The sequence below is a fragment of the Pan troglodytes genome, chromosome 7 (assembly GCF_028858775.2).
Source record: "Pan troglodytes isolate AG18354 chromosome 7, NHGRI_mPanTro3-v2.0_pri, whole genome shotgun sequence".
Lineage (NCBI taxonomy): Eukaryota > Metazoa > Chordata > Mammalia > Primates > Hominidae > Pan > Pan troglodytes.
The window spans coordinates 65886357-65902465 of record NC_072405.2 but is presented as its reverse complement, the minus strand read 5'-3'; the positions used below and the strand labels follow the sequence as shown (position 1 = coordinate 65902465).

Sequence of the window (16109 nt, the reverse complement as noted above, 5' to 3'; positions counted from 1 at the left end):
ACACATTTAAAGCAGTGTGTAAAGCGAAATTTATAGCACTAAATGCCCACAAGAGAAAGTAGAAAAGATCTAAAATTGACACCCTAACCTCAAAATTAAAAGAACTAGAGAAGCAAGAGCAAACAAATTCAAAAGCTAGCAGAAGACAAGAAATAACTAAGATCAGAGCAGAACTGAAGGAGATAGAGACATGATAAACACTTCAAAAAAATCAGTGAACCCAGGAGCTGCTTTTTTGAAAAGATCAACAAAATACAGCACTAGCCAGACTAATAAGGAGAAAAAAGAGAAGAATCAAATAGATGAAATAAAAAAGGATAAAGGGGATATATCATTACTGATCCCACAGAAATACAAACTACCATCAGAGAATACTAGAAAACTCTCTATGCAAATCAACTAGAAAACCTAGGAGATATGAATAAATTCCTGGACACATACACCCTCCCAAGTCTAAACCAGGAAGAAGTTGAATCCCTGAATGAACCGATAATGAGATCTGAAATTGAGGCAGTAATGAATAGCCTACCAACCAAAAAAAGTCAAGGACCAGAAGGATTCACAGCCGAATTCTACCAGAGGTACAAAGAGGAGCTGGTACCATTCCTTCTGAACTATTCCAAACAATAGAAAGAGATAATCCTCCCTAACTCATTTTATGAGGCCAGCATCATCCTGATACCAAAATCTGGCAGACACACAACAAAAAAGAAAATTTCAGGCCAATATCTCTGATGAACATCGTGGGAAAATCCTAAATAAAATACTGCAAACCTAATCCAGTAGTGCATCAAAAAGCTTATCCACCACAATCAAGTTGGCTTCATTCCTGGGATGAAAGGTTGGCTCAACATATGAAAATGAATAAATGTAATCCATCATTATATGATAGAATCAATGACAAAAACCACATGATTATCTCAATAGATGCAGAAAAGTCCTTCAATAAAATTCAACACCCTTTCATGCTAAAAACTCTCAATAAACTAGGCGTTGATGGAATGTATCTCAAAATAATAAGAGCTATTTATGACAAATCCACAACCAATATCATACTGAATAGGCAAAAACTGGAAGCATTGCCTTTGAAAACCGGCATAAGACAAGGATGCCCTCTCTCACCACTCCTATTCAACATGGTGTTGGAAGTTCTGGCCAGAGCAATCAGGCAAGAGAAAGAAATAAAAGGTATTCAAATAGGAAAAGAGGAAGTCAAATTGTCTCTGTTTGCAGATGACATGATTGTATATTTAGAAAACTCCATCGTGTCAGCCCAAAATCTCCTTAAGCTGATAAGTAACTTCAGCAAAGTCTCAGGATACAAAATAAATGTTTTAAAATTACAAGCATTCCTATACACCAATAATAGACAAACAGAGATTGAAATCACGACCAAACTCCCATTCATAATCGCTACAAAGAGAATAAAATACCTAGGAATACCACTTACAAAGGATGCGAACAACCTCTTCAAGGAGAACTACAAACCACTGCTCAAGGAAATAAGAGAGGACACAAACAAATGGAAAAACATTCTATGCTTATGGATAGGAAGAATCAATATTGTGAAAATGGCCATACTGCCCAAAGTAATGTATAGATTCAATGCTGTCCCCATCAAGCTACCATTGACTTTCTTCACCGAATTGAAAAAAAAATTACTTTAAACTTCATATGGAACCAAAAAAGAGCTCACATAGTCAAGATAATCCTAAGCAAAAAGAACAAAGCTGGAGGCATCAGGCTACCTGACTTCAAACTATACTACAAGGCTACAGTAACCAAAACAGTATGGTACTGGTACCAAAACAGATATATAGACCAATGAAACAGGACAGAGGCCTCAGAAATAACATCACACATCTACAACCATTTGATCTTTGACAAAACTGACACAAACAAGCAATGGGGAAAGGTTTCCCTATTTAATAAATGGTGCTGAGAAAACTGGCTAGCCATACGCAGAAAACTGAAACTGGACCACTTCTTTACACCTTATACAAAAATTAACTCGAGATGGATTAAAAACTTAAACATATGACCTAAAACCACAAAAATCCTTGAAGAAAACCTAGGCAATACCATTCAGGGCATTGGCATGGCCAAAGACTTCATGTCTAAAACACCAAAAGCAACGGCAACAAAAACCAAAATTGAAAAATGGGATCTAATTAAACTAAAGAGCTTCTGCACAGCAAAAGAAACTATCATCAGAGTGAACAGGAAACCTACAGAATGGGAGCAAATTTTGCAATCTACCCATCTGACAAAGGGCTATTGAAACACTGCTCTCCATTATGCTGCCTATAATGAAAATGTGTTAATGGCAGTAAGACTATTTTCATACAATGCAAACATTGAAGTGAAAGGAAAATGTTAGAGATCAACCAATGTTATCTTCAAAATATTTTTCTTAATATTGACATACGAAAGAAACAGTTATTCATATTTTGAAGCCCAAACATTACCTAAATGAAAACATTTTGAAATAACTTAATTTCAAAGATTTTACTTTAAAGATTAATATTTTTAAACAAGTATTAGAGAGCATGGCTTTCTTTTATGAATTATATAAAATATTTAAATTTGTTAAAGGTAAAACATTTTTTCAAATATTTTTTACCACTCAATTTTTTTCTTTCAATTTAGTTTAAAACAACACAGGAAATAAAAATTTGCCTGCATAAACAGAGTCAAAATGTGAATATTTTGATATTCATTATTAATTAAATACATTGTTTGGCAATTTATGAAAATTTTTAGTGTGTGTGCCCTTTGACCTAGAAATTCTTTTCCCAGGAATTTATTCTAAGAAGATAATCACAAAAGTTTACAAACATGAATAGAAAAGAAGAGTCACTGCAGAGGAGTCACTTGTAAAAGTGAAAAATAGCAACAGCCCAAATGTCATGAATAGGGAATTAATATATGGTACATCTATGCAAAAATACTGTGCAGCTATTAAGCCTATAAACCCAAAGTTTCTGACACGGATAGCAACAGACTAGAGAGTGAAAGCAATCAGGTTATAAAGCATCAGCATAAAAGATCTATTTATACAGATTAATTTTTTGAGTGCATACATAGGGATATATAAAATATATCTAGTTAAATGCCAAAGTGGTTATCTTCACTTAAGTAAAATTTAGGGACAATTTTACATTTCTTTTATATATATTTTCTTATATTGACCAGCTTTCTTAAAAAGTATGTGGTATTTTTATGATCATAAAGGAGCAACAGAGGATCTCTCACACATTCCTCATTCACAGAAGGTCTGTATTACATAGTTGACATAGTGAATTTCTTTACAAAATTAATATTGAAGAAAAGGTTTCATGGCTTCAAAATAACAACCTGAAGGCTACTCTTCTAAATTAGATTCTGGGCAACTAAAATTTTAGACACGTAAACAACAGCAAGCACTTACGGCTTGAGAGCTTTAGTTTGAGAAAAATGGCTGAACAACTTTTTGTCTTCACCCTTGAAATCTGGATGATTGAACAATTTTAAATATTTTTTTTTTTTGGTAGACATGGGGTCTCACCATGTTGCCCAGGTTAGTCTTGGATCCCAGGGCTCAAGAGATCCTCCCGTTTCAGCCTCCCCAAGTGCTGAGATCACAGGCATGAGCCGTGGTGCCTGGCCTTTTAAAATGACTTAATGGAGCCAATCTAATTCACTTCAGAGTTGGATTCTCAAGTAAGTGCATTTCAAATGCACTTTCTCACCTATGGAAAGCTCTTCACAGCTCATGACCATTTGGCTAACTTCTACATTTTATATCAGATGTCTTCTCCTCTGTAAACTCCAAGTTCACTGTTAGATTAGCTCATCTCAGCTTTTTTGCTGCATATAGCACGTCTCTCATTAAACTAAAACATTAGTGCCTGATCCCTCCAGCTGTCAGCTCTGCAGAAACAGGGGCCCACACTGCTTGGGGAATGCTGAAAAGTTTGCCAAAGTCTATGACTTATCGGCACCATCTACGTGGTGTGTTTTCATTAAAATAAATTACCTAATCAGTCAACAGTATCCAGTCACCTGGACACAGAAGAGGAGAAGTAATCACTGCAAGGTGCATAACACAGAAAGCAATGATCGGGAACCAGTTATTTCTCAAGTCAAGGCTATGATCCTAACATGTTACATGAATTTCAAAATTTAATAAACATTTTAAGTAGTCTTACAGAATTTAGGTAAATAGATTTCATACTAACTAGCCCAAAAAAGCATGACCTAAACACGTACACACACCCTTTCAAAATTCATTTTTTGTGAAACACTACTACTTAATTTCACCCTAATTTTTTTTTTGAGATGGAGTCTCACTCTGTTGCCCAAGCTGAAGTGCAGTGGCACTATCTCGCCTCACCACAACCTCCGCCTCCCAGGTTCAAGCGATTCTTCTGCCTCAGCCTCCCAAGTAGATGGGATTACAGGCGTGCACCACCATGCCTAATTTTTGTATTTTTAGTAGAGATGAGGTTTTACTACGTTGGCCAGGCTGGTCTCGAACTCTTGACCTCATGATCCACCCTCTTCAGCCACTCAAAGTGCTGGGATTACAGGCGTAAGCTGCCATGCCCATCTCACACTGATTTTTAAACATTGCTCCAGTACTTAATTAGAAACAATACTTTGTGTTTGTATAACACACAGTGGTTTCTCAGTCTCTGTCTCATACTGTCTCACTGATTTCCACATCATTCTGTGAAGTAGGCCAGGAAGGTAGTATTATATGTGATGTACGTTTACCAAAAAAGTATAAAAACATCCATTCTCCTAAGTACAAGAATCTTTGAGTTTAGTTAACTTTTTAAATATTCACTTGATGAAAAAGCAGTAAAGGAGGAATAAAAGAATAAAAAAATACATGAAACGTTAAAAATAAAAAGGAAAATAGAAGTAAATCCAAGCATATCATAGTAACATTAAATGTAAATGGATTAAACAATACAATCAAAAGGCAGAGATTGTCAGACTGATAAGAAAAATGTGATCCAACTATATATATTATTTATAAGAGACACACTATAGATTCAAAGATATACATGGATTGAACGTAAAAGGTGCAGATAGTAGCCAAGACAGCTAAAGTGGTGATATGGTTTGAATGTGTTCCCCAAAAGTTCATGTGTTGAAAACTTGGTCCCCCAAGGTAGCAGTGTTGAGAGGTAGAACCTTTGCAAAGTGACTGGTAGAACCTTTGGGAAGTGACTAGTAGAAACTTTGAGAGGGAGAACTTTTGGGAGGCAGAACCTTTGGGAGACCAAGCCCTTATGAATGGATTAATTCATTCCTGGTTGTCTCTTGTGAGGCCACCACCAAGTAATACCCAGCACTACCTTGAGACTCTGTAGAGTCCCCACCAGGGAAAAGATCCTCACCAGATAAGCCCTGTAACCTTGGATTTCCCAGCCATCAGAGCTGTAAGAAATAAATTTATTTATAAATCACTTAGTCTCAGGTATTCAGTTATAGCAACAGAAAACAGAGTAAGTCAATATAGTCAATCTTATAAATATGTTTAAATATAAATATATAACACATATATATTTATATTACCATAAAAATACATGATAAATATGTATATATATATAAAGGCTAAGCTACTCTAGCCCTTAAAAAACCAAGCTCCCCAAATCAAAAAGTGCCTCCTGGATTCGTTTTGCCACTAATTGCTCACAGTGAATCAAGAACTGGACAAAATCAGTTTCAATGCCTGTCACTGATATCACCTATGCATTTTGTAGGTAAAATCTAGGTTTGTTCTCAACAAATGCAAAAGAACTGAAATCATAACAAAAAGTCTCTTGAACCACATCACAATCTAATTAGAAATTAAGACTAAGAAATTCACTCAAAACTACATCATTACATGAAAACTGAATAACCTGCTCTTGAGTGAACATAGGGTAAATATTGAAATTAAGGAAGAATGCAAGAAGTTCTTTGAAACTAATGAGAACAAAGATGCAACCTACCAGAATCTCTGGGACACAGCTAAGGTAGTGTAAAGAGGGAAATTTATAGCCCACAAAGAGGGAAACGAAATGCCCACATCAAAAAGCTAGAAAGATCTCGGGTCAACAACTTAACATCACAACTAAAAGAGCTAGAGAACCAAGGGTGAACAAATCCTAATGCTAGCAGAAGACAAGAAACCAAAATGAGAGCTGAACTGAAGAAGATAATGACATAAAAAATCTTTCAAAAGATAAAAAAATCCAGGAGATACTTTCTCGAAAAAGTTAATAAAATAGACAGACTTGCTAGCTAGTCTAATAAAGAATAAAAGAGATAAGATTTGAATAAACACGATCAAAAACAAGGGGGATATTAACAGTTACCCCAAAATATGCAAACAATGATCAGAGAATATTATGAACACCTCTTTGCACATGAACTAAAAAATCTAAAAGAAATGGATACATTCCCGGACATATACGCCCTCCCAAGGCTGAACAGGAAGAAATTAAATCCTTTAATGGACCAAAAACAAGCTCTAAAATTGAGGAAGTAATAAATAGCCTACTAAGTAAAAAAAGCCCAGGAATAGATGAATTCACAGCTGAATTCTATCAGTTGTACAAAGAAGAGCTGGCATCATACCTACTGAAAGTATTCCAAACAATTGAGGAGGAGAAAAATCCTCCTTAACTCATCATCCTGATACCAAAACCTTGCAGAGATAACAAAAAGAAAAAAGAAAACTTCGGCTAGTATCCTTGATGAATGTCAATGCAAACATTCTCAACAAAATACTGGCAAACTGAATCTAGTAGAACGTCAAAAAGCTTATCCACCAAAAGCAAGTAGGCTTTATCCCTGAGATGCAACAACAGTCAAGCTAAGAGCCAAATCAGGAATGAACTCACATTCACAATTGCCACCAAAAGAATAAGATACCTAGGAATACAGCTAACTAGGGAGGTGAAAGGTATCTGCAAGGAAAACTACAAGGCACTGCTCAAAGAAATCAAAAATGACAAAAACAAATGGAAAAATATTCCATGCTCATGCATAGGAAGAATCAATATCATTAAAATGGCCATACTGCCAAAAGCAATTTATAGATTCAATGCTTTTACTATTAAACTACCATTGAGACTCTTCACTGAACTAGAAAAAAATATTTTAAAATCTATATAGAACCAAAAAAGAGCCCAAATAGTCAAGCCAATCCTAACCAAAAAGAACAAAGCTGAAGGCATCATGCTGCCTGACTTCAAACTACACTACAGGGCTACAGTAACCAAAGCATAGTACTGGTACAAAAACAGAAACGCAGGCCAATGGAACAAAATAGAGAACTCAGAAATAAGTACACATACCTACAACTATCTGATCGTTGCCAAACCTGACAAAAACAAGCAATGGGGAAAGGATTCCCTATTCAATAAATGTTGCTGGGATAACTGGCTGACCATATGCAGAGGATTGAAACTAGACCCCTTCCTTACATCATATACAAAAATTAACTCAAAATAGATTAAACACTTATTGTAAAACCCCAAACTATAAAAACACTGGAATTCAAGACCTTCAAATTATGAAATCGCATGTATCTCTCATTGTCTTCTAAACAGATTTTAGTATAATGGAATTGATCAGTAAAAGGAATATACATTTTAAAAATGTAATGCTTACCACCAAATTGTCCATTTGAAAGGCCATCAGCAACTTTAAGCAGCAGTATAATATCACTGCTTTTCATCTTCACAAAATTTGTGGACAGAAAACAATATTTTATACCTCTTTTAAATTCCTTCTCTTACCAAGAACACAAAATATTTTTTCCTATGAGCATAGGTCACTTGCAGATCTGAAAGAACTGCTTTGCTTAATGTTAAATTAGAGTCTTTTTTTTTTCAGGCAGATTTGAAATAATTCTCTGTAAAATGAAAATCCGTATTTAATCTAATATGTGTACACGTATATGGTAAATATTTTATAAGTATGTTACCTTATGTTTTGTTACTTTTTGTTATATATAGGGTGATTTAATTTTATTTTGCTAGATCAACCTTCAGAAGGCTTGCTTGTGAGCTTCTTAGACAGGTTTTTGTCAACACAAAAATGCTTCTGTATAAATAAGGCATTTGTGTTTTCTTCTGATGTTTCTCTCAACTTACATATTTAAAATTTTCAGTCTATATTGTATGAGGAACTTATTTTTGTGGCATAAAAATCTAGCTAGTTTCCTCCAAAAAGCAGGCCTTTCATTAATGAAAATAATTCATCTTTTCCTACTAGTACAAAGTATCACCGTTATCAAGTTCTGAATTCTTACATATATTTGAGTGTCCCTGGATTTTCTATTCTCTTATATTCATTTATCTATCTTTTCAGCTGTTAGCAAACTATTTGTGGAAATTAATAGCACATTTGATATCTAGAAAGGTAAGACTTTTTTAACCGTTACAAAAATTTTCTTAATGTCATCACAAACGTAATTCAAAAACGTTAAAAATTTTGATAGCTTTATTTGGTTTATGTAAAATTGATAAAGAGCTCACATCTTGAGAAAAATGAGTCTTCTTAATTCAAGAACATGAACCATCTTCCCACTTCAAAGTGTCCTTCTAAGGTCCCTCAGTAAAGAACATATTTATGTAGGCATTCATTAATATAAAATAAATATTGGGTTTTAGCCAAAGAATTTCTAGCCCAGAAGGTGATATATTATGGGAATTATTTCTTTCATTACGTTCCTTTCTATAATGTATCTAATATTATCTTTTAAAATGTGTACATTAAAAATAAAACACTGTATATACTTAATTTTGTTATACCTCTTTAAAATTCTCTCTGAAGTGCTCTGTAAGAGGAACTGTGGGTGGAGAAACCAGCTAAAGTTTTGGGTTTGTTTTGCTGCTCATAAAGATGGCTTGGGCCCTCCGCCTCCAAGGCGTCCACATCTCAGGCGCTGCGGAGTCTGCCAGGGAGAAAAGCCCAGCGCCCTGGGGACCAGGATGGTCCGCCCCACACACTCCATTCTTTCCAAGCCTCCCCTCGCCCCCACTCCCCAAGCCCCCAGCTCTGAAGGGGGTGCTTCTCCCCACCTGCCCACCTCCTCCAATAGCCCCCAGCCCACAGCCCGCAGTTCCCGACACATGTTCTTCTTGTAGGTTTCAGACTGGCCTTTTCTCTTGAGCAGGAGGCTCCGCTGCAGCTTCCACGCGTTCCCCTGGACGCAGCTTTGTGGATATTCCAGATCCTCATCTGGGGTCTGGTACCAGGGGTCAGAGAAGATGCGGTTATTCCAGGAGCTCAGGGGCACCTGGCCCTTCTGGCTCTCCACAGCCAAGATCTTCTTCATGGCCTGGCTATCGGCTTCAGAGACGCCACAACTAGCCCTCGCCCTTCCCCCCGCCCAGCCCCCACCCTGACCAGCACCAGAAAACAAGACGGTCTGGCCCAGACCTCAGACAGGGACCCTCCAGCTTCTCTGAGAGGGACGTCTCAAACCTCTCGGAGAAGAAATATACAGAGCAGAGCCATTGAGCCCCAGCGCGCACTGGCACCTCGGAAGGTAATGGCCCCGCGTGTGGCAGCAAACTGCGCGTGGCCAGAAACTGCCCTGAGTCGCGCTCTCATGGGAACAGCATGCAGGTGGCAGCTGCAGCTGAGGCGCCCACCACAAAACTGAGCTCACGGTGCGGTCTGCCCCAGGCCCCAAGTGACTGAGCAGCCCCAGTCCACTGCTCCTGCTCGACCCGCACCCAAAGTTGGGGGTCCCTGGAGCTGGGCACTCTGCAGCCACCAGGATGGGACTGGGCACTGCTTTCCACCTTCCTGCAGCTGTGGTTGCAACTGCGTGACTTAGGCGCCACGGCAGCGTCTGGCCCTGTGGACCGCGATAGTAGTCACGGAAATAGCCCGGGTTGCCCCAATTGCTGACCCCGCCATGTTCAGGCGGCAGCTTCAGCTGAACCCATGGCAGAGGCTGGCAGGAATGGACCCAGATGGCCTGAGGGTCGCCGAGTGCTCAGTGCCCCAACCTAGGGTCCGCACTTTCTTGGCCCCCCGCCCATATTGTTAGGTGGCGGGTGCTGGGCTTTGAGCAGCCACAGGAATGGCGCTGAACGTCAGTTGTAGCCCTACTGCAGCTGCGAGGCTGACCGCCTGAATTAGGCGCCTAGAAGGTATCTGGCCCTGTGGTCCCTGCAGCTGGTGATGCCTGCAAGGTCAGGGGTTGCCAGCTTTGCGGCTGCCCGCCATGTGCAGGTGGCAGCTACAAATGAGCCCACGGCAGTGTCTGGCATGGCTGGTCCCAGATGGCCTGAAGGAGGCCGAGTGCTCAGCCCTCCCACAATAAGATTGGCCCTTTCTTGGCCCGCGCACCAAGCATGGGGTCACGAGCATTGGGCACTGCTCAGCCGCTGGGTTGGGGCTCAGCAGTCACTTCCCGCCCTCCTGCAGCTATTGGGCCGAACGCCTGAGAGGCAGGGTCTGCCTGCCGGCAGTTGGGGGTTGCCACTCCCACGGCCCCGTGCCATGTGCAGGTGGTAACTGCACATAAGTTCAGGGCGGAGGCTGTCAGGGCTAGCCCAGACGTCCTGAGTTTCGCCAAGTTCACTGGGCCGAGCCCAGAAGTCTGAGCCCAGGGCGCTGGGTTCCTTGCAGCCATCGCGATGGGGATGAGGGCCGGTTCCCGCCCTCCTGCACCTGCGGAACAGACTACCCAAATCAGGCGCAGTGCCTAGCCCAGCCAAGCCGAGCCTATAGCCGAGCCGAGCCTATAGCCGAGCTGAGCCTATAGCCGAGCCGAGCCGAGCCTATAGCCAAGCCGAGCCTATAGCCGAGCCAAGCCGAGCCTATAGCCGAGTCGAGCCAATAGCCGAGCGGAGCCTATAGCCGAGCCGAGCTGAGCCTATAGCCGAGCCGAGCCTATACCCGAGCTGAGCCGAGCCTATAGCCGAGCCGAGCCTATAGCCGAGCCGAGCCGAGCCTATAGCCGAGCCGAGCCTATAGCCGAGCAGAGCCTATAGCCAAGCCGAGCCTATAGCCGAGCCGTGCCGAGCCTATAGCCGAGCCGAGCCTATAGCCGAGCGCACCCGAGCCTATAGCCGAGCCGAGCCTATAGACGAGCCGAGCCGAGCCTATAGCCGAGCCGAGCCTATAGCCGAGCCGAGCGTATAGCCGAGCCGAGCCGAGCCTATAGCCGAGCCAAGCCTAAAGCCGAGCCGAGCCGACCCTATAGCCGAGCCGAGCGGAGCCTATAGCCGAGCCGAGCCTATAGACGAGCCAAGCCTATAGCCGAGCCGAGCCTGTAGCCGAGCCGAACCGAGCCTATAGCCGAGCCGAGCCTATAGTCGAGCCGAGCCGATCCTATAGCCGAGCCGAGCCGAGCCTATAGCCGAGCCAAGCCTATAGCCGAGCTGAGCCTATTGCCGAGCCGAGCCGAGCCTATAGCCGAGCCGAGCCTATAGCCAAGCTGAGCCGAGCCTATAGCCGAGCCGAGCCTATAGCCAAGCTGAGCCGAGGCTACAGCCGAGCCGAGCCTATAGCCGAGCCGAGCCTATAGCCGAGCGCAGCCAAGCCTATAGCCGAGCCGAGCCTATAGCCGAGCCGAGCCTATAGCCGAGCCGAGCCGAGCCTATAGCCGAGCCAAGCCTATAGCCGAGCCGAGCCGAGCCTATAGCCGAGCCGAGCCTATAGACGAGCCGAGACGAGCCTATAGCCGAGCCGAGCCTATAGCCGAGCCGAGCCGAGCCTATAGCGGAGCCGAGCCTCTAGACGAGCCGAGCCGAGCCTATAGTCGAGCCGAGCCTATAGCCGAGCCGAGCCGAGCCTATAGCCGAGCCGAGCCTATAGACGAGCCGAGCCTATAGCCAAGCCGAGCCAAGCCTATAGCCGAGCCGAGCCGAGCCTATAGCCGAGCCGAGCCTATAGCCGAGCAGAGCCAAGCCTATAGCCGAGCCGAGCCTATAGCCGAGCCAAGCCGAGCCTATAGCCGAGACGAGCCTATAGCCCAGCCGAGGCGAGCCTGTAGCCAAGCCGAGCCTATAGCCGAGCCGAGCCGAGCCTGTAGCCGAGCCGAGCCTATAGCCAAGGCGAGCCGAGCCTGTAGCCGAGCCGAGCCTACAGCCAAGGCGAGCCGAGCCTGTAGCCGAGCCGAGCCTATAGCCGAGACGAGCTGAGCCTATAGCCGAGCCGAGCTGAGCCTATAGCCGAGCCGAGCCTATAGACGAGCCGAGCCTATAGCCGAGCCGAGCCTATAGCTGAGCCGAACCGAGCCTATAGCCAAGCCGAGCCGAGCCTATAGCCGAGCCGAGCCTATAGCCGAACCGAGCCTATAGCCGAGCTGAGCCTATAGCCGAGAGGAACCGAGCCTATAGCCGAGCCGAGCCGAGCCTATAGCCGAGCCGAGCGTATAGCCGACCCGAGCCGAGCCTATAGCCGAGCCGAGCCTAGAGCCGAGCTGAGCCGAGCCTATAGCCGAGCCGAGCCTATAGCCGAGCGCAGCCGAGCCTATAGCCGAGCCGAGCCCAAAGCCGAGCCGAGCCGAGCCTATAGCCGAGCCGAGCCTATAGCCGAGCCTAGCCGAGCCTATAGCCAAGCCGAGCCTATAGCCAAGCCGAGCCGAGACTATAGCCGAGCCGAGCCGAATCTATAGCCGAGCCGGGCCTATAGCCGAGCCGAGCCAAGCCTATAGCGGAGTCGAGCCTATAGCCAAGCCGAGCTGGGCCTATAGCCGAGCTGAGCCTATAGCCGAGCCGAGCCGAGCCTATAGCCGAGCCGAGCCTATAGCCGAGAGCAGCCGAGCCTATAGCGAAGCCGAGCCTATAGCCGAGACGGGCTGAGCCTATAGCCGAGCCGAGCCTATAGCCGAGCCGACCCGAGCCTATACCCGAGCCTAGCCTATAGCCGGGCCGAACCGAGCCTATACCCGAGCCGGGCCTACAGCCGAGCCGAGCCAAGCCTATAGCCGAGCCGGGCCTACAGCCGCGCCGAGCCGAGCCTATAGCCGAGCCGGGCCTATAGCCGGGCAGAGCCGAGCCTATAGCCGAGCCGGGCCTATAGCCGAGCCGAGCCTATAGCCGAGCCGAGCCTATAGCCGAGCTGTGCCTATAGCCGAGCCGAGCCGAGCCTATAGCCGAGCCGAGCTTATAGCCGGCCCAAGCCTATGGCCGAGCCGAGCCTATAGCCGAGCCGAGCCTATAGCCGAGCCGAGCCGAGCCTATAGCCGAGCCGGGCCTATAGCCGAGCCGAGCCGAGCCTATAGCCGAGCCGGGCCTATAGCCGAGCCGAGCCTATAGCCGCGCCCGGCCTATAGCCGAGCCGAGCCTATAGTCCGGCCGGGCCTATAGCCGAGCCGAGCCGAGCCTATAGCCGAGCCGAGCCTATAGACGAGCCGAGACGAGCCTATAGCCGAGCCGAGCCTATAGCCGAGCCGAGCCGAGCCTATAGCGGAGCCGAGCCTCTAGACGAGCCGAGCCGAGCCTATAGTCGAGCCGAGCCTATAGCCGAGCCGAGCCGAGCCTATAGCCGAGCCGAGCCTATAGACGAGCCGAGCCTATAGCCAAGCCGAGCCAAGCCTATAGCCGAGCCGAGCCGAGCCTATAGCCGAGCCGAGCCTATAGCCGAGCAGAGCCAAGCCTATAGCCGAGCCGAGCCTATAGCCGAGCCAAGCCGAGCCTATAGCCGAGACGAGCCTATAGCCCAGCCGAGGCGAGCCTGTAGCCAAGCCGAGCCTATAGCCGAGCCGAGCCGAGCCTGTAGCCGAGCCGAGCCTATAGCCAAGGCGAGCCGAGCCTGTAGCCGAGCCGAGCCTACAGCCAAGGCGAGCCGAGCCTGTAGCCGAGCCGAGCCTATAGCCGAGACGAGCTGAGCCTATAGCCGAGCCGAGCTGAGCCTATAGCCGAGCCGAGCCTATAGACGAGCCGAGCCTATAGCCGAGCCGAGCCTATAGCTGAGCCGAACCGAGCCTATAGCCAAGCCGAGCCGAGCCTATAGCCGAGCCGAGCCTATAGCCGAACCGAGCCTATAGCCGAGCTGAGCCTATAGCCGAGAGGAACCGAGCCTATAGCCGAGCCGAGCCGAGCCTATAGCCGAGCCGAGCGTATAGCCGACCCGAGCCGAGCCTATAGCCGAGCCGAGCCTAGAGCCGAGCTGAGCCGAGCCTATAGCCGAGCCGAGCCTATAGCCGAGCGCAGCCGAGCCTATAGCCGAGCCGAGCCCAAAGCCGAGCCGAGCCGAGCCTATAGCCGAGCCGAGCCTATAGCCGAGCCTAGCCGAGCCTATAGCCAAGCCGAGCCTATAGCCAAGCCGAGCCGAGACTATAGCCGAGCCGAGCCGAATCTATAGCCGAGCCGGGCCTATAGCCGAGCCGAGCCAAGCCTATAGCGGAGTCGAGCCTATAGCCAAGCCGAGCTGGGCCTATAGCCGAGCTGAGCCTATAGCCGAGCCGAGCCGAGCCTATAGCCGAGCCGAGCCTATAGCCGAGAGCAGCCGAGCCTATAGCGAAGCCGAGCCTATAGCCGAGACGGGCTGAGCCTATAGCCGAGCCGAGCCTATAGCCGAGCCGACCCGAGCCTATACCCGAGCCTAGCCTATAGCCGGGCCGAACCGAGCCTATACCCGAGCCGGGCCTACAGCCGAGCCGAGCCAAGCCTATAGCCGAGCCGGGCCTACAGCTGCGCCGAGCCGAGCCTATAGCCGAGCCGGGCCTATAGCCGGGCAGAGCCGAGCCTATAGCCGAGCCGGGCCTATAGCTGAGCCGAGCCTATAGCCGAGCCGAGCCTATAGCCGAGCTGTGCCTATAGCCGAGCCGAGCCGAGCCTATAGCCGAGCCGAGCTTATAGCCGACCCAAGCCTATGGCCGAGCCGAGCCTATAGCCGAGCCGAGCCTATAGCCGAGCCGAGCCGAGCCTATAGCCGAGCCGGGCCTATAGCCGAGCCGAGCCGAGCCTATAGCCGAGCCGGGCCTATAGCCGAGCCGAGCCTATAGCCGCGCCCGGCCTATAGCCGAGCCGAGCCTATAGTCCGGCCGGGCCTATAGCCGAGCCGAGCCGAGCCTATAGCCGAGCCGGGCCTATAGCCGAGCCGAGCCGAGCCTATGGCCGAGCCGGGCCTATAGCCGAGCCGAGCCGAGCCTATGGCCGAGCCGGGCCTATAGCCGAGCCGAGCCGAGCCTATGGCCGAGCCGGGCCTATAGCCGAGCCGGGCCTATAGACGAGACGAGCCGGGCCTATAGCCGAGCCGGGCCTATAGCCGAGCCGAGCTAGCCCTATAGCCACGCCAGGCCTATAGCCGAGCCGGGCCTATAGCCGAGCCGCGCCGAGCCTATAGACGAGCCGGGCCTATAGCCGAGCCGAGCCAGGCCTATAGCCGAGCCGGGCCTATAGCCGACCCGAGCCGGGCCTATAGCCGAACCGAGCCTATAGACGAGCCGAGCTGAGCCGAGCCTGTAGCCGAGCCGGGCCTATAGCCGGGCCAAGCCGAGCCTATACCCGAGCCGGGCCTATAGCCGGGCCAAGCCGAGCCTATACCCGAGCCGGGCCTACAGCCGAGCCGAGCCGAGCCTATAGCCGAGCCGGGCCTACAGCCGCGCGGAGCCGAGCCTAAACCCGAGCCGGGCCTACAGTCGAGCCGAGCCGAGCCTATAGCCGAGCCAGGCCTAGAGCCGAACTGAGCCGAGCCTATAGCCAAGTCGAGCCTATAGCCGAGCCAAGCCGAGCCTATAGCCGAGCCGTGACTATAGCCGAGCCGAACCTATAGCCGAGCCGAGCCGAGACTATAGCCGAGCCGAGCCTATAGCCGAGCCGAGCCGAGCCTATAGCCGAGCCGTGACTATAGCCGAGCCGAGCCGAGCTGATAGCCGAGCCGAGCCTATAGCCGAGCCGAGCCTATAGCCGACCCGAGCCTATAGCCGTGGCGGGCCAAGGCTATAACCGAGCCGAGCCTATAGCCGAGCCGAGCCGAGCCTATAGCCGAGCCGAGCCTATAGCCGAGCCGAGCCGAGCCTATAGCTGAGCCGAGCCTATAGCCGAGCCGAGCCGAGCCTATATCCGAGCCGAGCCTATAGCCGAGCCGAGCCGAGCCTACATCTGAGCCGAGCCTATAGCCGAGCCGAGCCGCGCCTATAGCCGAGCCGAGCC

At 48.1% G+C, this 16109-nt stretch overlaps 1 long non-coding RNA gene across 6 annotated transcripts in view; it reads right to left on the bottom strand.

The window, feature by feature from the left end:
- The window catches only part of LOC129135716 (uncharacterized), a 185189-nt gene that overhangs the window by 14096 nt on the left and 154984 nt on the right, over nt 1–16109 (bottom strand). For 2 of the 6 annotated variants that reach the window (XR_008536737.2, XR_008536736.2), the window contains one exon: nt 8799–9235. The exons of the other annotated variants lie outside the window; for them this stretch is intronic. This is a non-coding gene — a long non-coding RNA (uncharacterized LOC129135716). The remainder of the gene's footprint in view (nt 1–8798; nt 9236–16109) is intronic. 6 annotated transcript variants of the gene reach the window in all.